Here is a 19,550-nt window from a genome sequence, read left to right as displayed (position 1 = left end):
GAGCAGAAGCTGGAGCTGCACGGCCGGGGCGGGGCGGGCACATGGCAGGGCGGGGCTGCGGCCCTAAAGGGCAGACCACGCGACCTGGGCCTGGGGGGCGCGCTCTCTATGGCGCCGGAAGTGGCACGCTGTTCCCCATCCTCTGGGACCCCACTGCTACCTCTAGTCTGACTTTCCCAGGATCTCGTGGCTCTTTTGTAAAAGGCAAAGGAATGAATCGTCTTCACTCCGGTCTTCTCATCCACCACCCCCCGCGAGGTCCATATGGTACATTCCTCAAAGCCCAACGGGATGAGAGAGGGCAGAGGTGATTGGCTGGGAGTCCTGGAAGGGGGCGAGAAGCCGCACAAAGCTGCCAATGGGAAGACGTGGGGGGCATATCAAAGCCTGCCAGACGAGGACCCGAAAGGAAACGATTAAAAGGGACTTGTTTGTTGCTCTCGGTAGCTGCTTCCCCACATACACCCTAAACGAACAAACTTCTTCCTAATCCTATGCAGGAGGAAAACAGAGAGAGTAAGAGAATCTCAAATTTTTAGGAAAGCGCTAAAAGAAAACATGAAAGTGGGCTGGGGATTTAGCTCAGTGGTTCTGCCACTTATCCCACAAGATCCCGAGTTCAATCCCTGGTACCCCCCCAAAAGAAAATATGAAAAATTTAAAGTTGAACTTGGTGTCTAATATCTGTAATCTCAGCACTCTGGGAGACTAAAGTAGGAGGAACACAAGTTCAAGTCCAGCCTGAGCATTTTTGACAATTTAGCAGACCCTATCTCAAAAATAGAGAGCTGGGCGTGCAGCTTGGTAGGAAGACATCTTGGGTTCAACTCCTAGTATCATAATTAAAAGGCAGAAACAGAGAAAGGGCTGGAGGAAGGGAAAGGGAGAGAAGAGAGCAGGAGAAAAAAAGATAAGAATATGAATTGAACCTTGAGTTGTTAACTCCAGCTTTTGGCTTCAATTTCCGCATCGAGTGGATATTGGACCAGCGTTGATCTCTGAAGGCCCTTCTCATTTTGTGACCCTATCATCCTTTGCACGGGATTAACAGTATCTACAGTTTCAGACATGACCCACCATTTTAAACATGCTTTAGACCAACTCCACCTTTTTTTCAGTTTTTCAACCGCCCGTTGTTTGATCACCCAGCTTCCAAATTATATCAGGTTTTGAGGCTGTCCTTTCTAATAGCCCCACCCCAAGCCAGACAATTCGCCTTCCAACTGTAACCCAAAGAGCTCCAGAAGTCTAGGTCCTCTAGGCAGACTTTCCATTTTTCATGCCAGAAGGTACTGGTGTAGAAGAGCTCCGATTCTCCTTGGCGCCCCCATAACCCTGATTCCTGCACCGTCTGCCCCACCCCCGTCACTCCTCATGCTCAGCTTTCCCCGTCTCACTGGTGTGGAGTGGTTGCAGATCATGTCTGTGTGTCCTATGTGCGAGTACTATTGGAAAGTGTAGAATGTATCACTCATTTCACCCTCACATGGACTCTGTGAAGTGCCTTACTCCTTCGCTTGAGACCATTATTCCTCCTGAGCAAAAAGGGAAACAGAGAAGCTGATTTGTCCAAACACACACAGAGGTCTGATTCCAATGCCTACTTCAAAGTCCTGCAGTACAACACTGTCTCCTAGCTCTTAAAAATCTACTGCATAAAGCAGGGCATGGTACCACAACACCTATAATCCCAGCACTGGGGAGGCTGAGGCAGGAGAATAGCAGGAGTTTGAGACCAGCCTGGGCTATATAGTGAGTTTGAGGCCAACGTGAACTACACAGTGAAAACCCTATCTAAAAAGAAAAAAAAAACAACAAAAAACCCTTCTGTATCCCCCACCATAGACAATGCCGTACACTTAGGTCATGTTTTACACTATCTATACTTGTAATATTATTATTTCGTGCACAGAGAATTAATAGAAGTTTGCTTTGCAGATGAGGAAGGAAACTACGGCTATGGAGCCTGATCAGTTGGACCAAGGTAAGAAGGCTGGTGAAGAATAAAGCCTGATTTCTAGGCTGTTCTGGTACAGTTCCAGCTCCCAGGTGCACACACTTTTATGTGTAACAACCAATCAGCAATTCTAAGCAACAAAGAAATGATCACAAAACAGCCAAACTTATGCCACAATGTTCAGGGTCAATGGAATAAGAAATGCTTAAAGTGGGCAGGAAACAAGTCAAGAAAGACTTCTCCAAAGGGTGGGAAACACTGTATACTTCCTTTTTCTGGTTACTTGTCCATACTGTGCCAACGAGCAGTTGTCTTGGACACATTGGCAAAATCAGCGGCAAAAGACACCAAAACCACCCGGCTCCCAGACTACTTGGAATGGACCCGCATCCAGGGGGAAGGGACCTCTATGCGCGAGCAAGTGCCTCTGCCATCTGATTCCAGAATGTCCTTGTTTGGTTTTGTAGTAAAATACTCTTTTGCACGGGTAGTTGTAGCATAGCCCTGAAAGTTTAGACTGGGCTAACGATTTCGTTCTTCTAAAACTGTTGAAATCCTCACAGGGATGGAGAGGCTAGCAAAATTGTGTGGGAGTGCCGCCAAAACCCTAACCACCCGACTGCCCACATCCCTGACAGTCATCACAGCCCCCCAGGGTCCTATGGATGCAAAAGCTGGCGACTAAGGAGAAATCAGGCCTCACTGGAACCCTGAGCAAAGGTTGGACGATGGCTTCTCAGGAACTCAAAACTCATGCATCAGAAAAGGTGAGTCAGAAATATACTAAAAGAATATGACTTCACAGATATCAGAATCTGATCAGATAAAATTAGGGAATTCCTGGGAACCTACAATAAACTTACAGAAATGTGCTTTTTGGACTGTGTTAAAGACTTCACAACAAGAGAAGTAAAACCTGAAGGGATTGCCTGATCAGAACATTGCTTACAGAAATGCTTACAAATGACACAAAGAGATTCCATGAGATTTCAGCAATATCATATTCAGCAGAACGAGGCCCTGGCAGCTGAGCTGGACTTCTTGACCAACCGAGATAGAGAAGTCTCGATGGCTGGACTCTGGGTGGCTGTTGCACTGGGAGACAGGTAGCTCCACCACTGAGCTATATCCCGGCCCCAGCTGTTGCACTGGGAAAGAGGACTCATCAGGTGGAATCCCTGTGTGGTGGCACCGTGTTGAACCATCTGTCATGACTATATGGCAAATGGAAACCATTGGAAAAACAAAATAGCTGCTCACCAGGAATAACCAGAATGGAAGGGCTTATTGTTCAGTGAAAATAATAAGGTGCAACATTTGTTGAGGCCTTAAGATTTAGCAGCTCGGTCACTTAATTAGAAAATAAGCCTGTTTCTTCAATTGTGTAATTTTAAAGCAAAATATGTTCAATCATGTGAGAGAAAAATGTTTATTACGGAAAGTGAAATAAATGGGAATATCACTGGAAAAAAAAGTGTGTGGGAATAACAGATTTAATATTGACAGGGAACCCTAAGCAAGATTACTGTGAAGCCAGTGCTTGTGACCTGGGGCCCTGCTCTACTAGAGTGCAGTTGATTCTCACCCTTGACTTATGCATTCCAACATTTGCTGGGCACCTACTGTGAACAAATAACTGTCAGGCTGTGTTGTTTATACTGTGGGTCACCCGTGAAGTGTGCACCTTCAGAAGGGGGTGACAGTGATGCATGTCAGACATATCCTGGTAAGCAGAGTCAGGCTGAGCTCCTTTGGAAGTGCAGGACATCATGGGAAGAGAGACTCTTAAGAAGTGAGACTTTTGGGGGGGGAGGGGGATCCTAGTTCCCCCTTGCAGAGAAAGAACAGTTTCTATACCCTTTAGCCAGGGCCTTTCCAGGGAGCACCTGACTGCCTAGGGGAAAGCCTGTGCAGTGGAGGGAAAGCCAGAAAGACAGGTTGAAAGGATAAAGATTAACAGGAAGCATCTAGATGAATGGAGGGATGGGTGGGGACTGAGTCCTGAAATTATCCTCCTGGGCTTCGGTGTAGCTCAGTGGTAGAGCAACTGTTCAGTAAGCGTGAGACTTTATATTCTACCCATACCACAAACAAAGCAAAGCAAACAAAAGCCATAGTCAGAGCTATCCCCTTTTTGTTTCTTGTGTGCTGATTTACTCTGGGAGCAGATGCAATATGAAGCATGCTTTTGTAACAAGAAAGAAATACGGCGGAATGTGGTGGCACACTCGTGTAACCCCAGCGCTCAGTGGCTGAGGCAGGAGGATTACTCTGAGTTTGAGGCCAGTTTAGGCTGTGTAGTGAGTTTAAGGCCAGCCTAAACCACACAGCAAGACCTTGTCTCTGCCCGGTGTGGTGGCGCGTGCCTGTAATCCCAGCACTCGGCGGGCTGAGGCAGGAGGATCGCTATGAGTTCGAGACCAGCCTGGGCTAGAGAGTGAGTTCCAGGTCAGTCTCAACTACATAGTGAGACCCTGTCTCAAAAAAAAAAAAAAAAAAGACCTTGTCTCAAAAAGCCAAAAAATAAAAATAAATAAATAAGAGAGAAGCAAATAAACACTATTTCAAAACAGCAGTCCTAGGCCAGGAATTTAGCTCAGTGGCTCTGCCACCTATCTCACAAGCGCAAGGTCCTGAGTTCGATCCCTGGCACCAAAAAAAAAAGGGGGGGGGTGTTGAGAAAAATATTCAGACTCTAAGGGAGCGGGTAGTTTGAGCAGGGTCTCACTATGTAATTCAGTCTGGCTTTGAACTGCTATGTAGCTGAGGCTGACCTTGAACTTTTGGTGATCCTCCTGCCTCAGCCTACAAAGTGCTAGGATTACAGGCATGTGCTGCCATGCCTGGTTGAAAATATCTAGATTTTAAGGTTTCTGAGTCCTCAGGCAATAGCCACGATCATAAGTCTTCAGTATTCCCTTTAGCTCTGTGCACACAACAACATTCACAGCCTTTGAGCCTCCAGGATTTATTCCAGCAAAATCAAAAACTTCCACAATTCATATGCTGGTCGTGCTGGCACTTGCCTGTAATCCCAGCACTCTTTGAGGCTGAGGCAGAAGGATTACAAGTTTCAGCCCAGCCTGGGGAGATTAGTGAGAACATTCCTCAAAACAAAATAAAAAAGCTGGGTTTGATTCTCGGCACCACACACATTTTTTAAAAAAAAAGTTTAAAAATGTTCCCATCAAGAGCCAGCTGTTGTGCCACACACCTGTAATCCTAGCACTTGGAGGCAGAAGCAGGAGGATCGTGAGTTCAAGGCTACATAGTGAGTTCAAGTCCAGATTAAACTACATAGTGAGGCCCTATCTCACATAAAAGAAAACAAAACAAATCAGTACCATATTTGACAACAGGTAAAGAGCTAAAAGTCTTAGGATGGTCTAGGCCTCTTGTGCCGGATGTCCTTAACCATATGGAGAACTTCTTTCTATTTTCTGAAAAATCTTAGAATTCCTGACAAAGAGATAATGGACAGAAGAGAGTCCACAATCATCCAAAGAGCAAAGGCCCTGATACCACAGCTGACTTCTCTATGCTGGCTGCTGGGAACCTTCATCAAAAACTCGGGAGTCAGGAGTGGTGGCACACACCTGTGATCACAGCAGTTGCGAGGCTGAGGCAGGAGGATTTCTGCAAGTGCACGACGAGCCTGAACTACATAGCAAGACTCTGTCTCAATAACAAACAAGCTTGTGAGTCCAGAGCTCTCAACACTCTGGAGGCTGAGGCTGGAGGATCACAAGTTCAAGGCCAGGTCAGGGAACTTAAAAAAACCAACCATTTTTTGGGGGGTGCTGGAAATATAGCTCAGAGGTAGAGTGTTACCCACTTGTGTGTTTCCCCAACATTGTAAAATAAATAAATAAATACATCAATAGAAGCACTTTGAAATGGAAAGGGGGGACAGGCAAAGCTGAGACTAGTGGTAGGGGTACTGAAATGCTAGCACACAAACTTGAGCTCCCCTCAGTTTTTCATTTAGGAGTGCCAGAGTGATGCCTTAGCCCCCAGGGCTGCCAGATAAGGCTGGGGTAGTCAGAGCCCTCCGAGCATCCTTCCCATCCAGGACCACCTGTCGCTTTACATCAGGCTGCTGTCAGACAGTGTCTTCTCCAGGGGTCACTGTGTGACACAGAGCTTCATCTTATGCCACCGGTGTGCACAGCTGCCTCGCAGGAAGCCACGTATTTCAGGTGCTGGGCTGCTCACCTGTGTCAGCTCCACCTGCAGCTTTTGCCCGCCCATCATCTAGGTCCTGCTGCTCAGTAACAGGACCTGAGTGCAGTCTGGTGGGCTTGTGGATCAAGGTGCCTTGGACAGCCAGGTGTGGTTGTGCACACCTGTGATCCCAGTACTCCGGAGGCTGAAGCAGGAGGATTGCAAGTTCAAGCTCAACCTGAAAAACTCAGCAAGACCTTGTCTCAGAATGAAAACTAAAAAAGGCTGGCAATGTAGCTCAGTCCTAAGGTCCAAGGTTCAGTTCACAGTATCCAAAATTAAAGGTGCTTTGTACCCATCCATGGGGCAGCAGCATGTGGCCCAGCCTAAACCATGCTGACCTCTCTTCTTGGAATCTTAAGAGTTAAGCAGAGAACCATGCAAGAACTGAAAATGACCAGAGCATATTCATCCAGTTAAGAACACCTACAAGGTGGTGGTAGCACATGCCTGTGACCCCAGTGCTTGGGAGGCTGAGGCAAGAGGATTGCTGTAAGTTTGAGGCCAGGCTGGGCTAAAGAGTGAGTTCAAGGCCAGCCTGGACTACAAAGAAAACCCCTGAATAAAAAAAAAAATCTCTGGTCACAGTAATGTCTCTGGATTGCTATAACTGTCTGAAAAATGGAGACCACAGCGCTAATTTCAGAGAGCTGTTGCTTATTGATGGAAATGCAATCCCAGCTATTCAGGAGGCTGAGGCAGGAGGAGTCCAAGTTTGAGCCTAGCCTGGGCAACTTAGCAATTTAGTGAGACCCTGTCTCGAAATTAAAAATAAAAAGAGCTGAGGATGTAGCTCAGTCCACAGGTACTGGAGTCAGTCTCCAGTACTGAAGATAAAAGAAAAAATACAAAGCACTTAGTCTGGAGTCTGTGCTAAGTATTACATCTGATGCTAAAGTAATTAATGCCTTATTTAATCCAAAATCACTACTTCTGAGGTGATCTAAGTAGAAGAGGGTAGCTCGGTGGTAGAGCACTTGCCTGGATGCAGAAGGCCTTGGATTCAATGCCCAGCACCATCCAAAAATAAAGAAAAAAAGAAAAGAAAAGAGGAAATGCACATTTAGCTCAGTGGTGCTGCCGCCTACCTCTACCTTGTAAGCCAAGGTTCTGAGTTCGATTGCTGGTACCAAAAAAACCGCACGTGTGCACACACACACACACACACACACACACAGCACAAGGACATCTGCCTGCTTCGTACACCACACAGTTTTGTTTTGGGATTTCCTTGGCACTACTGTCTCTGGCCCCTTATTATATTAGAAAGCATGGACGCTTCCAGGGGCCTGCCGTGCAGTGCCCAGCAGAAAGCTCAGCCATCCTCAGGACGAAGAGCAGGGCAGGCACCAGTAAGCACACACTGTACCTCGCCACCCAGACATCTTCCAGAGAAGGAATGCAGGGGGATGGCCACTCTTCTTCTGGATGGAAACAGGCTGGGGAGCACTACATGCCCATCCAGGAGCTGTCTCCTGGAACTCAGTGCTAGAGCTGGTAAGAAAGAGCGCATTTCCCAAGCTGTCCCTTTGTTCCTGCCCAAAGCTTCTTCCTTTTCTGCTTCAACAGAAAACCTCCATCATCGATACATCCATGACAGCAAAAATTCCTAAGGAAATTCTCCCAGAGCTGCAATTTATTACATACCTTGTCTTTCCTCTAAGACCTGTGACCTTCTTAGAATGATCATATTGATTGATCGGATGAATAAGACAGGGTCTTATAATAATAATTTGATGGCTTTTCCTATATATTATCATGCTGTGCCCCCCTCAAATTTTCCCAGTGTACAGTGCCATCCACAATGCAATTTTACTACACCCTCCATCCCATTATGTGTTATGCTTTATAAAAATTATCAATAGCTGAGCGTGGTAGCACACACTTGTAATCCCTGCATCTGGGAGGCTGAGACAGGAGGATTGCTGCACATTCAAGGACAGTCTGAACTACACAGAGAGACCTTATCTCAAAAAAAAAACAAGCAAACAAAAACTATCAATCATAGGCTGGGTGTGTAGCTCTTTGATAGAGTCCATGAAGCAGGCATGAGGCCCTGGGTTCGATCCTCAGCACCTGCCCTGATACACACACACACACACACACACACACACACACACAGAGGTTTGGTTCAATATCGAAGGAGCAGGATATTGGAAAAGAAACAGAAGTTAAACTCTAACCTCCTTACAACTCTCTTGAGCAAGTACACCCAGAAAAAAAGGCTGTTTAAAACTGAGCTTCCAAAAAAGGACCAACTCAGGCTGGGAGTATAGCTCAGCAGTAGAGCTCCTCCCTGTTGTGTGCAAGGCCCTGGGTTCAAGCCCTAGCCCTAGAACAAACAAAAATAAGCTGAGTTCTATTTTCTGGTTAGCTCTTCTAGAATTTGACTTGTTTGTTTGTTTTGAGACAATGTCTTGCTACACAGTTCAGGCTGGCCTTGAACTCACAGCAATCCTCCTCTGCTTCAGCCTCCTGAGTGCTGGGATTAGAGACATGAGCCACCACGCCTGGCTAGAATTTGACTTTTTAATGTTTTGATTCAACTCTGGCTTCCATCAGAGTTTGCTGTAAGGTGATAAATTTAAAGGTTGCTCAACTGTGACCCACAGTAAGAATTATATTTTGTGGCATGGGATTTATAGCTCAGTGGTAGAGCAATTATCTATATGAGTAAGGCTTGGCTTTGATCACTGGCAGCAGCAACAATAATGACAGTAATAATAAGAAGAACAATAACAACAGATAAAACGTGTTAAAAAATTACATTTTGCATCACGACTCAGAGCAGCCAGCAGAGCTCGTGCAGGAGAGCTCAGTTTGCTGCTCCTGGGTTGACCATCGTGGACTGGCAGGCTTTGTTCAGGGCCAAGCCTGTCCTGAGTGGGGGATGAGCTCTAAGAAGACCCGCCAGAAAAGGGCATTTGGCCTGGACGTAGCAGAAGCCACTGAGCCACTCTTCATGCAGAGATAGTGGGATGCAGCCCTGGAAGAGAGAGAAGGCACCAGCAGGCCAGGGAGAAGCCTGCAGCCTGCTCTGCAGGGCGGATGCCTGGGAACCCTGCAGGAAGGGAGGGGAGGCCTCCTTTTCCGTAAAGGCACCTGAAGAAGACAAAGTAATGTTCCTGGGGCTGTGCATGGACTGGAGAAGCAATGAATTAAGGGGAGGATGGAGGCTCCTTACAGTGACTTAATTATCTTGATTATTTGTGTAGTAAATAACAGGCCTTGCCAAGGGCTTCAGAAGTCATAGTATGTCATTCATTCTTGTCTCTCAGTGAAATCTTATGCCTTTCTGTTCAGCCAAAACTAAAGCAAGAGCCGGGCACATGCCTGTAATCCTAGCACTTGGGAAGCTGAGGCAGGAGGATCGCTGTGAGTTCAACACCAGCCTGAGCTACATAGTGAGTTCCAGGTCAGTCTCAAAAAAACAACAATAACAACAACAAAAACCTAAAGCAAGAGCCTTTCGAAGCTGTGAAGGATAACATTCTGAAATTCTGGCACGGAATTAGTAGATCAAACTTTTGGGGGGAGGGGACACAGGGTCTCACTATGTAGTCCATCCCAGCCTCAAATTTGCAATCCTCCTTCCTCAACCTCCCAAGTGCTGGGATTACAGGTATGTGACGGTAGACCTGACTAGATGACACTTCCTAAGGTATTTAAAATTCTCATTTTTCAGAGTTCTAAGGCCTTACCTAATTTTTGTTTATTTTTTTGAGACTGGGTCTTGCTATGTAGTCCAGACTGGCCTTGAACTCATTTTTAGCCCAGGCCAGCCTTGAACTCACAACAATCCTCTTGTCTCAGGCTCACAAGTGCTAGGATTATAGGCGTGCACCACAACACCCAGGTGTTTTTTTTGTTTGTTTGTTTTTGTTTTTTGAGATAGGTTCTCACTACTAGTCTCGGCTGGTCTGCAACTCACAGCAATCTTCCTGCCTCAGCCTCCAGAGCCCTGGGAGTATAGGCATGTGCCACCACACCCAGACTTGTCTTACCTAATTTCTGTGAACACCTTAGGCATTATGAACTTGCTGTGTAGTTTCTGCCTCCCACCTGCTTCCCAGCAGTTATGATTTATAAATATTCATGAGATGGCATTTGAGTGGAAGTTAGAAGAATCTTTTGCCCCATCCTTTGCAAAAATGCTTGCAGAAAGGACATTTCTCTGATGCTCCAAAGGTCAGAGAAAGGGAATTTCTAGGCTTTCTTTTGGGTTTAGGAGGAATTTGTTGGATTTCCAGCCTGAGAAGGGTAAGGCTGAGTTCCTAGATGATCTTTTAGCTCTACTGTTGTTTCCTCATTGTTAGAGTGACCACTGCATTCCTACCTCCTCCTCTTCCTTTTTTCCTCCTTGCATGGGGGTGGGGGGGTTCACATATGTGACTCAGATTAGTACACAGATATGAAGTTCCTACCTGGGAAGAGGGCTTCACTTACACACTTGCAAAGGTATGCATCTCCTTACTCTAGAACAGAGCAAAACATTTCATTTAGTGATAGACTCCTCCCCCAAACATTGCCGTTACATTTTTTTTTTTTTTTTTTTTTTTTGTACCGGGAATCAACTCAGGACATCATGCTTGCCAGGCAGGCACTGGGGTGCTGAACTACATCCCCAGCACTGGCGAGTCTTTGAACAGCCAAGTTCTGGATAGTTCTCTGTGCCTGTAGCTTCTACGAATTCCTGATAACTAGATACCCTGCCCTTCAAAAAAAAAAAAAAAAAGCTAAATTTTGGTTGGGCGTGGTGTTGCACACCTGTAATCCCAGCACTCAGGAGGCTGAGGCATGAGGATGGAGGATCACTGCAAATTCGAGACCAGCCTGGGCTACACAGTGAGTTCCAGGGAAGTCTGAACTACATAGTGAGACCCTGTCTCCAAAAAACAAAACAAAATGTAAAAACATACACTGCCCTGCAACAGCAGCCTGAGAGAAAAACTATTGCCAAATTCACCTGGAAAGACTCCACCTTGATTGATTAGAATGTGGGATGGCCCCCTTAGCACATTAGAATGCCCTGGGAATTAACAAAACAAAACAAAACAAAAAAATGCGTTTAGGCTCTATCCCAGTCCAATTAAGTCAGAATGTCTGGGGGAGTGGGACCCAGGCATTAGTAATTTTTAAGTCCCTCAGGGCCGACCTGGTGGTACATCCCTGTAATCCCAGCACTGCAAAGGCCGGGGCAAAAGAATCGCAGTAAATTCGAGGCCAGCCTGGGCTACATAGTAAGACGCCTGTTTCAAAAACAACAATAACAGTCCCCCAGGTGTTCCAATATGTAGTCAGGATTGAGAACCAATACGGTAGGGACATTCAGTTTATCTCCCATTCTAACAAAGGTACCTTTCCCTTGAATGTTCCCAACAATGGAAATGCTAAGTAGTTGATCACAGCGCTAAATCAGTAAGAAAGATTTTGGAAAAGGAGAGAAAGAAGAGGGTGGTGGGAGAGGGGAGGACTTGGTACACAGAATTATTTTGCCGTGGAACCACCGTCGTTCACTTCGAAAACAAACACCTTCCTCCAGAAATCCTGTGGCCCTTCCCAGGGCTTGCGGGAGAGAATGAATGTAGCCACCCTTGGTAGCGGGCCCCAGAAATGCCCTTAGTGGCGTCCGCGGCAGCCTGGGAGTACTGCACATGCGCACTTGGGCGCCAGTGTCCTCGCAGGGCCTGTTTATCGAGCACCCTCTGCTGGACGCAAATAGAGGTCCCTGCTGGCGTAACAATTGTTTTTTTCTGGATGAGCTCATGTATTCACTTTGAACTCACCAGAAAGGACACGGTTTTGCCAGGAATCTCCTGGCATTTCTCTGGCACCTAGCATACTACTGGTTTGCCTTGCGACGTTATTTCTTTGATGGCGGCATCGGAGCATAAAAGAAACTGGATGATTGTGGCTGAGAAACAGCTCTGCCGCTTCTCTGACAGACTCCGGGGTGTGTGTGATGCACGCGCGGTCTCTGCACCAGTGGGGTGTTGTGCGGTAATGGAGATACAGATCCTGGGGTGTAGCTCCCGCTGGCTAAGAGAGCAATGTCTTTAGAGGGAGGCAAAATAGTTCCAAGAAGCCCGAGATATCAGAAACACATGCGATTTAAAGTCATAAGCCATGTAAATGTGATTTTTTAAAAAAGGCAACCAAGACACAAAGCCTTGCCATTTTGGAGGCTTGCTCACCCGAAGGAAGGGTCGACGGTACTCACCAGTCAGGCCTTCATCTCCATCAGCGGCGAGTCCCTGCTCCCGAGGAGTCCTGGTGCACAGGTGCAGCTGCAATGGCTGTACGGTTCTCAGCGCCTGGCCGCCCCGCTCTGCCTTGCAGGTGGAACCCGCCGGAGGTCAGCATGGGGGCTCCAGGGTACACCCCTTCCCCCCTTGTTCCTTCTTCCCAGTTGCCTCGGGATCCGGAGGGTCACGGTCGGCTCGGGGAGGAAGGGATGGGGCTCCGGGATCTGCCTCTGTCTGTCAGTGATCACCACTGCATCTCAGCCTGGGCTGGAGAAGTCAGTGCAACAGCGGAGCTGACTGCGGTTCCGCGCGGTTGCCGTGGTAACCAGGAGCGGGCGGCTGGGGAAGGCAGTGGAGAAAAGGTAATGCAGACAGACAATCGACTGCTGATGGCTGGCGGGGCTCTCTCCAGGGTATCTGCTGAGCCACAAGGGACGTAAAAGCAGGTGGATTTTCTGGACGGGCCCATTCAGAAAGTCCTATCTGAGACTCAGCTCAAACCCCAAACCAAAGCATCCCTCCTCCGTGTCTTTTTCCCCTTTCTCCTCCTCCCCAACCCCTGCTTCGCCACACATAGTGGCATTCAGGGTTAGACATTCCAGCGCTATCCCGAGGCTACCTGCCCTGGAGAATCCTGCTTCATACAATGCTGTTGGTTAGACTTCTCCTGAAAATACACCTTCAAGCAGGAAAGAAGAAGGGACCAAGGGTTAGATGCTGAGCCAGTCGCTTAATCTTCTGGGTTGTGAGATTTTAGCAGTATGAAAGCCACTGTAAAGTTAAATGGTCATTATTACTACTGCTATGATGAGGTGGGGTGGGGCAACAATTCCACAAGACACAATCCTGAATGATCAAAAATCCTTAAAAGTCTAAAATCCCAAAAGGTCAGCACCTCATAATATAATTTGGGAGGAGGGAGGGAGAAGAGGGAATGGAGAAGGGGTTCAAAAAAGAATTAAGATGTGTTATGCACCTGTACCAACTCCCCACACCAAATGTAATCATTGTATACTGCACACATACTAATTTAAAAAAAATCTTAAAAATATATATAGTTCTGAAAAAAATTAAAATTCTTTAAAGGATACTTATTTACACTTTTTTTTTGTTTTCCTTCAGTAGTATGCCTTTATGCTGAGTGACATCCCCAGCCTATTTTTTTTTTTTTTTGAGACAGGGTCTCACCATTTAGTTGAGACTGACAGGAACTCACCATGTAGCCCAGGCTGGTCTCTAACTCACAAGGATCCTCCTGCCTCGGCCTCCTGAGTGCTGGGATTACAGGAGTGCGCCACCACACCCAGCTTATTTTTTATTTTTTATTTCAAGACAGGGTTTTGCTAAGTCTCTAAATTGCCTGGCATGGACTTGAAATTTATATCCTTCTTCAACCTCCCAGTGTACAGAGATTATAGGTATGCACCACCACAACTGGCTCTCATTTATTTATTGAGGTTTTTTTGTTTTGTTTAGTTTTTTTGAAACAGGGTCTTGCTACGTAGCCCATGCTGGCCTTGAACTCATGGTGATCCTCCTGACTCAGCCTCCTGAATGCTGGGATTACGGGCATGCACTGCCATACCCAGCATTTTATTTATAGTTTTAAAGGGAATTTATTTGACAAACATTTAAAAAATGACATTTCCTAGACCATTCTGCAATAAAATAGGCAATAATAACATACGTTTTTTTCCATGGGTCATCAATATCTTTTTTTAGAGTAGAGGTCACATGGACTATCATATAGAAAGAAGTCCCATTGCATTGTGTGGGTCCCTTGAACAGTGAGTATGACCCTTGTGACACCTCTGTCTTTCCATCACACCTTAATTCTTTGTATTTCTCAGAGAATTAGGCATCTACCTCTCATTCTGCCAAAGCTTTCCCTGGCATGGTGACTGCAGCCTTTGCAAAGGTGGGTTTTTTGGATTAACTAAGGGTCAACTTGGAATGTCCAACTGAACTGAATAGTTACAGTCTAGGCATGGAAGAACCACCTGAGGATTGTTGCTAATGGCATAAAGAGAAAACTGGAGGGGAAGAGCAGGGTCTGTTGATTTTCTTGGAGAAGCTTGCTTCAGGTGGATTTCCTAATGTAAACTTTGCTTTTCAGTCATCCTTGGAGTTCAGGTCCTTGCTGTTGTTGGGAATGGCTGCTGTTCTCATTAGGGGAGCTCTGGCCTTTGCCATGAGCATCACTTCCTGGCTCCAGTGCAAATCCCTCAGTTTGGTGTCACAAATCCTTCACCCCACGAGCACAGGCTTTCTAACTTCCACCCCTGGCTTTTGGGCATTCCCGGTGCAGATCCTTGATACCAACTTGCACAAGACATTGCCGTGGGCTCTAGGCCTCTGGCTGGACTCATGGAGGACATTGCCTTGGGCTCTCAGCCTTCACCTGGATTTGTGCAGGACATTGTGTGGGATCCAGGCCCTTGGCTCGATTCTTTGGGTCTCTAGTGTGGGGACAGATCTCTTGTACTCTTCTGCATTTGACTTTTTTGGTGACTATTATAAAATAATCTTTTAAATTAGGTGTCCTGTACTAAATCTATTCCCTTGCAAACCCAGGCTATAACATAGGGTGGACACAAGCAGCTTTGTCAGTTTGTATGACCCAAGCAGAAACAGGGAAGAGGAAAGCTGTCCTCAGTACTCTGAGGAAAGGATAGTCTGTGATTTTCAGTCCTGGATATTCTCTTGGACCCAGTTTGGGTGACAGACTTGGGAATCACTAGCACTTACCTCACGTTCTGATATGGGATCAAAATTTAAACAGGAGACTTGCTGGGCTTCTTTGCAATCCTTTTAATCACAGAGTCATCCATGAAATCCACCCCTTCTTTGAGCAAGGGAATAGCCAGGAAGCAGCCACAGGCACATTTCTGGCTCAGCAAAAACTAAGATATGAGGTGCATTCAATCTGGTTAGTTATTGGCTTGACCCTCAAATTACATTTATTCAAAAGCTTCTGAAGCTGTTCACGGTTGAAGTTTGATACCCTAGTGGCCTCCACCAGCCCTGAAATGGCCAGGTCTTCTACAGCCTCCCACAGGTCCGGGAAGTCCAAGTCATGAGTATATCCATACCACTGTGAGACAAGGTAGGCTCTCTTTCCCAGGTTTGAAACCTACGGGCCAGTGTATAAAGTGGAGGTCCAAGTAATCTAATGTTAGGCCTTCAGACTCTGGCTGCAAATGGCTTTCACTAAGGACTTCCTGTGCCAGGCATACAACAGCGTACTGTTGAGGAACAGGCCCTTCCTGTCCCAACACCCTAGTTGATCTTGCGTTGGGCTCCTGCCACCACCTCACTCCTACTCTGGTCGAAGTCTGCACAGCCAAAGTGCCCACTCTCAGCATCCATGGCCACCTTCATGGCCTTGGCTGCTTCTCCTAAAGAAGCCTTCCAGGTGCACTGCCCACCTAGGGGTTTTCTCCATGGCCCCTGGCAGCCCCGTAAGCACACGCATTTTTGTAAGCATGAACATTCAGGTACATTAAGGAAAAGCAAACAAGCAGACAAGTTGTGTTCATAAATAAATAGGTAAAAACTGGAGTGTATAAAGACAGGTCACTCTGGTTGGATTACATGTACTCATCTTTCTAACTTCAGTCATTGGAAATACTGTGAGGGACGACCTAAGCCTTATGATGGCTAAATAAAAAAATTTTAAAAACAATAAAAATCCATATGATGCAGCTCACCTGGCAAGCACAAGGCCCTGCGTTTGATTCTCAGTACAACAAAACAAAGCAAAACAAAAAAGTCCACATAGAGGGAGGGAGGGAGAGAGAAAGAGTGAGAGAGAGAGATTAGTAAAAAAAACAAACAAACTAGGACTTGGACTGGGGATTTAACTCAGTGGCACTGTGCCTGCCTTGTAAGCTCAAGGTCCCAAGTTAGATTTCTGGTACCAAAAAACAAAACAAAACAAAACCCCCAAAACTAGGACTGGTCACCACAACAGAGTAGTTGCCCAAATAGCCAAGATCTCAAGGAAAAAAAAAAATTTTTTTTTTTTTCTCTTTGTTTGTTGTGTTTTTTGAGATAGGGTCTCACTATGTTCCCCAGGCTGGCCTTGAACTCTCAACTCTCAGTAATCCTCCTGCCTCAGGTTCCTGAGTGCTGGGACTACAGGCGTGTGCCACCATGCCTGGCGATCTCAAGAAACTGTATCTTGCCCAAAGGCAGATGTACTGTAGGAGACCAAATATTCATATTCTCAGAGTTGTTTTTGAGCCTAACATAACCACCTCCATGTTTACATCTGAATCACCTCACTGGCACAGATGTGCCGATGACTGCACTAATGGCCTTGCTCATTTAATGACCTAATCTGTTACATCACAACTGTATCTCATCATAACTGTTACTGTACAATACGTTTCTCCTTTATCATTTTATGATTAGCCACTTCCTCTTACAAATTTGTGGTTTTTGCCTTTATATACTGCCTGTGCCTGCAAATAAACGAGACCTTGACAACTCTTTGCTTGGTCTCCTTCTCTCTGCGCCTCTCTTGTCCCATTTCCAGGTATCTCCCCTTCTCGAGCTCTGCTAATTACAAGCCCTGCTGGCCGGGGCAATGTACAAAAGGACATCTCTTCCTTTACCGAGGAAATTTCAACATTTTATGCAAATGTACAATGCTTAAGAAGTTATCATTTGGAACTCGTTGTGGTGGCCCATGGCTATAATCCCACTTTTCTGGAGGCTGAGGCAGGAGGATCAATGTGAGTTTGAGGCCAGCCTGGGCTACACAGTGAGTTCAAAAGCCAGCCTGAACTACATAGCGAGACCCTATCTCAAACAAAACAAAACAAAACAAAACAGAAATCAACACTAGAATAATGTGCTTTCTTGGAGCCAAATTTGTAAAGCCATACATAAAACAAATGAGATCTCTAAAAATTTTAATCTATTCAGTATTGGAAATAAAGCAAAGATGAACTCGCTAGCATGAAAGATTATAAAAAATGCTAACATTTAAACTATTGGGACAAAGAAGAAAAAAGATAACATTAAAAAGGAAATTGCACATATGAAAAAATGTGTCACAGGAAAAGATTATAGGCAACTTCATGTATGTAGTCCATAAAATCTAGCTGGCCTTAATGACCTTTAAATGTATTTTGAAGTCTAGCATCATGAAGAATAATTACTTTATTTTATTTCATTTTGTCATTTTGAGATAGGGTCTCGCTATGCAGTTCAGGCTGGCCTTGAACTCACTTGGTAGCCCAGGCTGCCTCAAACTTGTAGTATTTGGCCTCCCAAATGCTGACTTTACAGGCATGCACCATCATGCCAAACCACACCCTCCCTGCTTTTTTTTTTTTTGGTACTGGGGATTGAATTTGGGACGTTGCTCTTGTGAGGCAGGTGTGGCGCCACTGAGCTAAATCCCTGGCCCTTATTTTGATTTTGAGACAGGGTCTTGTGATATAGTTTAGGCTGGCCTCAAACTCACAGCAATCCTCCTGCCTCAGCTTCTCAAATACTGGGATTAGAAACGTGCACCACCTGGCTAAAGCCACACCTATGAATGGCCAGTCACACTTTCCCCCTATGTGGCCAGATGCTTCATGATGGTAAAGTATTTTCAGGGACTTACTGGATGGCTACTGACCTGCCAGCTCCCCACCTCAGATTTCACTACTAGCTTAGAGGCCTTAAGGTAAATAATTCTTATTTACCTAATGTTCAGTCAACATTATCATTTTCAAAATGTACCGGTATAAACACTACTGATTGCTGTGCACCAAATTCAGAATTCCTTAGACCCAAATGACGGAACCAGGAGCTTTCATGCTTTATGTGTACTCACAGTATTTGGTACTGTGGACACTTAAGCTGTTTCATATAAATTAAGCTAAATTTGTTTCATTTTCAAGAGAAACCTCTTGCAACAGGTTTTGGGTTATTTCTTTTTTTTTTTCTTTTTGAGACAGGGTCTCATTACGTAGTTGTTGCTGCCCCAGAATGTGAGGCAGTCCTCCTGCCTCAGCCTCTCAAATGCTGAGATTACAGGTGTGCAACACCATGCCCTGTCAGCAACTGGTTTATTCTTCTGAGAATGGTGACACTTTGGAAACATTGTTCCAGAAGCAGCAGTTGTACAAACAGAACACTGGATTAAATTTGAAAATGAGCTCTAGTTGAGCTCCAATTTTTTTCTATATATGATCATGAGAAAGGATTAATATATCCTCTTTCCATTATGTTATTAAAGTAAAATTCAATTTTATTTTTAGGTTTTATTTGCTAAGCTCCAAAAAACCAGCTAATTTTAAAGTAAATCAGTAGGGTAGGGGATGCAGCTCAGTGGCTCTGTGCCTGCCTAGCAAGCGCAAGGTCCTGAGTTTGATCTCTGATACCCTGGGGAAAATAAAAGTGAACTAGGAAGGCATCAAATCACTCCGATAAAGCTGTAAGATTCATACATGTACCCAACAAATCTACAGGGATAGTTTTAGTACTTCTCTCTCTCTTTTTTTTTTTTTTGTACCAGGGATTGAAGAAGGGTCCTTATGCTTGCTAGGCAGGTTGGCAGAACAACTGAACTAGATCCCCAGCCCAGGACTTCCTTTTAAGAATTTGTTTTATACCTGTTGTACCACATGATGTGTTTTAAACACTGTGACTCCCTAATAAGATAACCCTCATAGCAATAAAGCAACTTATAGTCATCAGACATCACTGCACTTTAACTTCTGCAATTTGACAAAACATTCGTAAAACAACCTACAGACTATTTAACAGACCAGCGGCACTTTAAGCGCATGACTGTCTACCTTGTTAATTAGGTCATGAATTTTACAAACAGCAAGCAGAACCGGAGAACCACCCATAGGGTGGTGGAACTTGTGGCCCTTTCCGAGGTGCGGCTCTCAGCCCATGCATCTTCCTGTGGTGTGGACCAGCATGGTGGTTCTCTGGGTGTCAGAGTCTGTGGAATGGATCCATGAAGATAATCTCAAAGCATCTTCACCAGCCTGACAAGAATTCAGAACTCTCAGCCCCGTAATGTCATCAGACTCATTCCTCAGCCGCAGACGAAAGGCTTCGAGTCTACTTTAGCTGTCCAGCACTCTGGTGGAAAGGCTCCCTATAACGAC

The 19,550-nt window shown here is 45.6% G+C and overlaps 1 protein-coding gene and 1 pseudogene across 1 annotated transcript in view; one reads left to right on the top strand and one right to left on the bottom strand.

Moving 5' to 3' along the window:
• Window positions 1-12,765, bottom strand: part of Mical3 (microtubule associated monooxygenase, calponin and LIM domain containing 3) — a 213,500-nt gene extending 200,735 nt beyond the window's left edge. The window contains exon 1 of the mRNA XM_010630661.1: window positions 12,402-12,765. The gene's annotated coding sequence lies outside the window, so the exon portion shown is untranslated. The remainder of the gene's footprint in view (window positions 1-12,401) is intronic.
• On the top strand, window positions 2,751-3,015 carry LOC104866436 (annotated as a pseudogene).
• Window positions 12,766-19,550: the final 6,785 nt, after the last annotated feature.

The sequence above is a fragment of the Fukomys damarensis genome, unplaced genomic scaffold (genome assembly GCF_012274545.1).
Source record: "Fukomys damarensis isolate Sample0158 unplaced genomic scaffold, DMR_v1.0_HiC HiC_scaffold_5, whole genome shotgun sequence".
Lineage (NCBI taxonomy): Eukaryota > Metazoa > Chordata > Mammalia > Rodentia > Bathyergidae > Fukomys > Fukomys damarensis.
Note: the sequence above shows the minus strand (reverse complement) of the source record. Positions and strands in the feature narration are given on the sequence as shown.